Source organism: Pogona vitticeps, chromosome 1 (genome assembly GCF_051106095.1).
Source record: "Pogona vitticeps strain Pit_001003342236 chromosome 1, PviZW2.1, whole genome shotgun sequence".
In the NCBI taxonomy this organism is placed as follows: domain Eukaryota; kingdom Metazoa; phylum Chordata; class Lepidosauria; order Squamata; family Agamidae; genus Pogona; species Pogona vitticeps.
Window position 1 is genome coordinate 190,111,721 of NC_135783.1, and position 7,079 is coordinate 190,118,799.

Sequence of the window (7,079 nt, forward strand, 5' to 3'; positions counted from 1 at the left end):
CATTCAAATAAAATAGTCAGTGTGATGCAGTGATTAGAACTACTGGGCTAGATCTTGGAAGATTTTAGTTCACATCCCTGCTTGACTATAAAGCCCACTGCTGGCTTGTCCACATGGGCTCATTTGGAGGTGGCTGGTGCAGATTAAATAGAGTCACATAAAGTCAGGTAGAGATCTAGTATGCTATTTGGTGTGATCCTTGCATCCAAATGACGTACTCACCTCAAATGATTCTGTTTGGTCCATCTGCTTGTTGAAAACAACAAAAACAAACCCCCTCCTTTCCCCCTGCTCTCTCTTCCCACTTTCAGGAGGAGATTCCCAATTAATTATTTTTTCCTAAGTGATGCAGTGCATTAACACTGTCCTAATATAGTTTAAAAACAAAACTTCTACTTCCTCTGTCCCTTCACGAAGCAGAAAAAAGGTTTAACTTCCCAATATCATGAAGTGGCTAAGCTGTCTTCTTAAGCTACTTAACAATAAGGGGAAATCAAAAGAGAAAGGCAAATTGACAGCTGAAAGCTCACTTTGGTTCATTTCTAGCAACCACATGTGCTAGAAGCAAACCAAAACAGAACAATCCTATCCATACAAAAAACCCAAACAAACAGAAGCCCCTGACAGGGAGCCTGAAAGGTGCAGATAGGAACACTCTGGGGACAGGCTGGTTTGCACTACCAAGTATAACATGAGATTGCAGGAGAAGAGTGAGCCAGCCCATCGCAACAGCAGACCAAGCAGCAGAACATATGCCCATCTGATCATACCTGGAGTGACTTTCAGCTGGTCATGATGACCACCTTGATTTCATTGCAGGACAAGTGGGATATAACTGTAACAGATAAATACATAGTACATACAAATTAAAAAAAACAGAAAATACAATAAATACAAATAAATACAAATAAAGCACTTGATCAATTACAATCCCTTGAGCAACAACCTAACTTAAATGCTGAACATCTATCTGAATAAAAGTGTTTCTCTCTTCTGACAGAAGGATCACTTGGCAGGGAGGGAGTTCCACAATCTGGGAACAGGCAAGGGGGGAATCCTGTTGTACAATATCCTGTGAAATATTCCCCTAGGGGTACCAGGACTGGGGAAAGTGCCTTCCCCCAAAGATCTACACAGGATGTAGGTTTGTATGGAAGAATATGGGCTTTCCAATAATTCTGATTCATGTAGGGTTTCACAGGTCAGAATCACCTGGTGACGGGCCAGTAATCAGTGAAGCTGTTGTATAAAGGCAGTTACACACAACCTCTAACCACAATCAGTCAATAGTCTGGTCATGGTATTCTGGATGAGCTGACATTTCCAAATAGAACAGCAGTTGGAACTTGTAAAGTATGTTACAACAGTCCACATTCACAATAATCTGGGGGGGGGGAGTATTTACTGTGGGTTACCTGCAAGCAGGCACAAGATCGGTTGTAACACACGTCCAAGTTGCAACATTTTGCTTTTTTCTCAATCTATTGTGAGTGGGCGTGCACACTGCTGCCGTGGACATACCAGCTGATCGGCAGGTGCATGCGCATGGTTCCCAGAAGGGAAGTCCAGCCACTATCTCTCAAGATGGCAGCGGCAGAGGAAGAGTAGGAGGCAGAAGGACCAGGTAAGGAGGCAGCAGAGGCAGTGGGAACGGAGCAGGGGAAATGAACCAGGAAATTCATTAAAATTATAAGTTTGTGCTTCGGGCCAGTTCAGGTTTGCCGAGTTTGATGAACCCAAACCAATGAACCAGTGATTTTTAACGAACTTCCTGATTTGTTTTTAGGTTCATGCCCATCTCTGTTCCCAATCTGATAATAGACATTGTCAAGGGAGTGTGACTGTCCAGGAGTATTTCTGCTTTGTCAGGATTAAGCTTCAACTTTTTTCTTTGTCTCCATTCACTCTTTAGCGGACATTAAACAACAGTTCAGTACAAGATCAACCTCCTTGCATTTAGGCAGAAAGGAGAGAGAGTTGAGTACCACAAAGCCAACTTCCAACACTAAACCCCAGAACTCCAGCTGACGTCTCCCTGCAGTTTCATGGTATGTGAAATAGCACAAGGAAGAAAATGGGAGAGGAAGGAGAAGGTTACAAGCCGGTTTGAGGCAGGCACCCCCCAGCACCATCTTCTGAACTTGCCCCGCTCAGAAAGACAGGAGCTATTGTGAAACAATGGTTCCAAGCTCCCGACTAGACCAACAAGTCAGATGGATACCAAAGTCGATGACCTCCAAAGCTGCGGAGAAGTCCAGCAAAATGAATGACGGCACATTCCTGCCATTCTCAGCACAGATCATCTGCCGCGGTGATGACCCTCCACAAATGTGACCAAAACTTTCTAAAAGCAGCTGGACATGGAGCTAGGTCATTGCCTCATGGAGGAGCCCCTGGAGCACAGAGACACCACAGCATGCTATATAGCACTTCGGCGTTCTATTGCTATCTGGATATGTTCCTTTTTTCAAGCCAACAGTTGAATATTTCTTGTACAGCATGTGTATTAATGTGATACTGGGAAGCCTGGAAGTATTTCCATGTTGTGGGGGCAAGAAACATGGCAAAATCAAAAGCCTAAGGATGTGAAAATCTTTCAGCTTCCACTATATTAGGTGTCTTTTTCCCCAGGGAAATTTGCAAATATTTTGGTATAAATTTTTCCTAATGTTAAAATTAAATTAAATTAATTAAATGTTTCTTTTGACTAAAGCATGCCTGTGAGCATTTTTTCAAAATATATTTGTTTTAGGTGATGCATATTGTTTGCATTTTATTCAAAAGAGAGAGGGCTAAATTGATGCTCATGATTTCTTCCCAACAACAGAGGGAAACTAAAGGATAATAGTAAATGCTGGGGAAGAAAATCCCTTTCCAGAATCTAATAATATTAATTCACTTTCCATTCCTACACTAGGCTCTGTCTTTTAAGTTGTATTGGTTGTACAAAGTCTGCATTCAGCTTGCATGGTACTGTCACAAATACAAACGTTTATGACGTCATCCAAAGTTCATCTGCATCAATTAGTTCATGACCCAATCGCTGCGCTACTATAAGCAATTTAGGATCATTTTACTTACCACATTTGAAAAATGGCATGATCTTGAATTGACAGATGCTTGCAAGAGGCACTGTGTAAAATGAGGTAAGGTATTTACTGCCTCGGCATGTGGGAAAAACTAGTTTTTACCACACCAAAGAGTAAACCAAACCTATTTTAAGCAATAAGGCAAAAGCTTCAGAATTCTTTCCCCTAAGAAGCAGGTTCACCCCCTGCCCCCCTCCCGAGACTCAGGACATGGTTACATGTCCAAAAAAAAGCCTGTTTTTAAAATCAGGTTATGTTTGAAATTGATTTTAAAAATCCCAACTACATGATAGACAGGGAAACAAATTTTTTTTATTTTTTTTGCTCAGGAAGCATATTTTTGGGGGGTTATAAAGTACAGTATTTTATGGTTGTTCTGGGTTTTTCAGGCTCTTTGGCCGTGTTCTGAAGGTTGTTCTTCCTGACGTTTCGCCAGTCTCTGTGGCAGGCATCTTCAGAGGACAGCAACCTGTACAGACTGGCGAAACATCAGGAAGAACAACCTTCAGAACACGGCCAAAGAGCCCAAAAAACCCAGAACAACTATTAGATCCCGGCCATGAAAGCCTTCACGAATATACGGTATTTTACTTGGCCACAGGAGGGTTGTTCATTTTAAACCACTTGTGAGATCAATTTATTTTGATTGTTTTGGGCATACGTGAGTGCCTCTGTTGGTGTAAGTTGCATCTGTGGGGTTTGCCAAGTAATGGATGTCAGTGTCACGGTTTCTGGCTGCAGGGAAATCTTGCACTCTGATCAGAGAGAGAAAGGTTGGGTGGGGGAAAGTGCTCCCTCCTCCATAAGCCTAGAAACTGCCAATCTTGCCAATTTTTCTCTTCAGTTTATATTTGCCATTCAGTGGTGTACTTTCTCTCTGGCCAGCCCTGGCTATTGATTCTGTAGCTCCCTCAACTTCTGTAGCTGCCCTCCCCGTGTGCGAGGTGCGTGTGTGTTTGTGTTTGTGTGTGTGTGAGGCTTCAGGGAAGACTTGCAGTCAGATCTGGATTTTTTTTCTATCTGTAATATTGATCAAGTGCTATCCCAGTTTGAAAGAAATAAAACAAATATTAAAAATAATACCACAGCAGCCAGCATGAAGATGAGCAGGTGCAGGGCAAAGCCTCAAATGCAACAATTCTAAAAGCCCATGTAGCCCCCTCAAGTGACAGACAACACCATTTAAAAACAGATTAAATCTTCCCAAGACTGATTTTTAAAACTACGTGACTACCATGTGACTTTAAACCAACTTTTCAAAAACCTGATTCATCTGCCAATTCATTTTCTTAGTGCAATTTCGCCCTGGGAGAGAGAGATGGGTATTAGGGATTTTATTTTGGTCTGGTTGGTCATGTTGTGCCAAATTCTAGACTATCTCTAATTTTCTCTTCTCCACAGTCATGACATATCGATGGCCAACAATAAGGTTTCATTCATTCCCAAGCTACCTGAAGGAAAGAGGCTCAGGAATAAGAAGGAGTGTGGATTATTACTTCCAGTTGAGTGTGATGCACAACAGCAGACTTTAATCTGATCTGTGCATTTCTTGAAAGGCTAAAGCTGCAAAAAGTAAGATATATGCTTTTATTATAATGTGTGAGCTGACACTGTGTTTTAAGGCTTTTTCCCCCAGCCACCAGTTTTCTCTCATTGTACAAGTGACCATGCTTGGCGGGGTGGAAGCTGGCACCTAGGAAACTAAAGAGCTGCATTTCATTTTGCTTTTAAATTTTGCATTGCTTTAATAAGTCACAGCGTAGATTCTACATACAGAAAAGTTTGCAAAGAATTCCTAAACTAACCAATAGTAATCGAAAAAGTAAAGAGTTTGGCTTTATTAAGCTCAGTTGTCTTCCAGTTTAACTCTTGAGATATGATACCAAGACTTTTTTCTGTTAGAGATCAGCTCTCTTCTCATTGACCAGCATTTTCCAGGGTAAAGGAAAGGACTGATTAACCCAATCTGTTTTATGATGCCCTCCTCACAGATAAAAGCTGACATCTCCTCTGCTTACTTGGCTTCATTACGCTCTTCTCAAGGGTGACATTTCTATGCTTCGATGTGAAATCAGATTTTGTATTTACATTTTCCAAAGAAGTAAATCATGTTAGTTAGGTCTCCCCCCCCCCCCGCCACCCTCCCTTGGCTGAATGGCATCACAGATTATATGTGATCTTTCACTTGACCTCACAGAGGAATGATGGAAAAGAATGTTTCAGTTATTTACAGAGCGTAACCTTGGCAACCAACCAGCAGCTACTGGACGTTTCGCATAAAAGCACGGCCAGGTTGATGTGTAAAACTATTGCATGCATTTCCAAATATTGGTCTTTGAGACCAACCTTACTCTTTAGCACAGACAAACATGTAGCCAACTCTCTTTCTCACCAGGCTTTCGCATTCCTATGCCAGCAGACCTCACGCTGATCATGCTACATTGCTTACCTTGAACAGCATCTCGTTCTCTTCTTTCTGAAACTCTGCAGGCCTGTTCTTGTAAAGAATTGGGATAGCACAAGCATGTTTCCTCAGATCTTTCCAAGAGGGTATCCGGGTTAGTCCATTGCTGCCACCAGGGCCATAGACACGATCGCGCCTCAACGCCCTCTCCGTCGTAGAGCTCAGCCAGCACCCTGGTTTAACCGGGACCTCCGAGCACTGAAGCGTATGAGGAGAAGGCTAGAGCGTAGATGGAGGAAGAACCCGACGGATTATAACTGGATAGCTGTTAGAGTCGCAACTAACCTATACCTGAATAAGGTGAAGGCTGCATATCGATCTTTCTTCGCTAACCGGATAAGCGAAGCGTCAAATCAGCAGGCGGAATTATTCCGTATAGTTCGTGACCTATCCGGAACTGGTTCGGGTGATAGGCCTCCCTCTAGTTTCTCACCTGACCAGTTTGCAGCCTTTTTAAAATCTAAAGTGGAGGCCACCCGCCGGGAGCTCTCTCCTTTTTTGAATACAGTGAGTCAAGCAGAGATGTCCAGTGCTCCGTCTTGCCCAGTAACTTTTGACACCTTTCAGCCTGTCACGCCTGATTCTGTAGTCAAGGTGCTTGACCGCTGTCGAGCCACCACCTCCTCCCTTGACCCTTGCCCAGCCTGGCTAATCAAAGCGGCCAGGCCGAAAACAACGGAATGGGCCACAGCAATAATAAATGAGTCTTTCCTTGAGGGCAGGTTTCCATCTGCCCTCAAAGAGACACTCATTAGGCCCATTAGAAAGAAACTTACTATGGCGGCGGACGAGATTGGCAATTATAGGCCCGTTGCCAATGTTCCTTTCATGAGCAAAGTGGTCGAGAGGGTGGTCGCTGATTAGCTTCAGGCCCACTTGGATGAGACAGATGCCCTGGATCCATTCCAGTCGGGCTTCAGGCCGCGCCACGGTACAGAAACGGCATTGGTTGCCCTGTACGATGACCTGTTGAGGGAAGCTGACAGGGGCAAAGTGTCTCTGTTGGTCCTCCTCGACATCTCGGCAGCCTTTGATACCGTTGACCACGGTATCCTCCTGGGGAGGCTCTCCAAGTTAGGAATTGGTGGCTTGGCGTTAGCCTGGCTCCGTTCCTTCCTGGAGGACCGTCCCCAGAGAGTGCAGCTTGGGGAGAGTGTCTCGGCCCCGTGGAGTCTCAATTGTGGGGTTCCACAGGGGTCGATCATCTCCCCAATGCTGTTTAACATCTATATGAGGCCACTGGGTGGGGTCATCACGGGGTGTAGAGCCTCGTGTCATCAGTATGCTGATGATACTCAGCTTTACATCTCCTTTTCACCAACTGCAGGTGATGCTGTCCTGTCCCTCCAGCGCTGCCTGGGGGCCATACAGCAATGGATGCAGGAGAACAGGCTGAGGCTGAACCCGGACAAGACGGAAGTTCTGAGAGTGGGCGCCCTTGGGGTTGGTGGCCTGGGTGGCTCTCTCACATTTGGGGGGGGTGACCCTGGCTGCTAAGAATGGGGTTCGCAGCCTGGGGTACACCT

The 7,079-nt window shown here is 44.4% G+C and overlaps 1 long non-coding RNA gene across 1 annotated transcript; it reads left to right on the forward strand.

The window, feature by feature from the left end:
• Positions 1-1,491: 1,491 nt before the first annotated feature.
• On the forward strand, positions 1,492-4,023 carry LOC140701968 (uncharacterized). Its single transcript, XR_012080998.2, has 2 exons — positions 1,492-1,624; positions 1,913-4,023. It is a non-coding gene; the product is annotated as an uncharacterized LOC140701968 (long non-coding RNA).
• Positions 4,024-7,079: the final 3,056 nt, after the last annotated feature.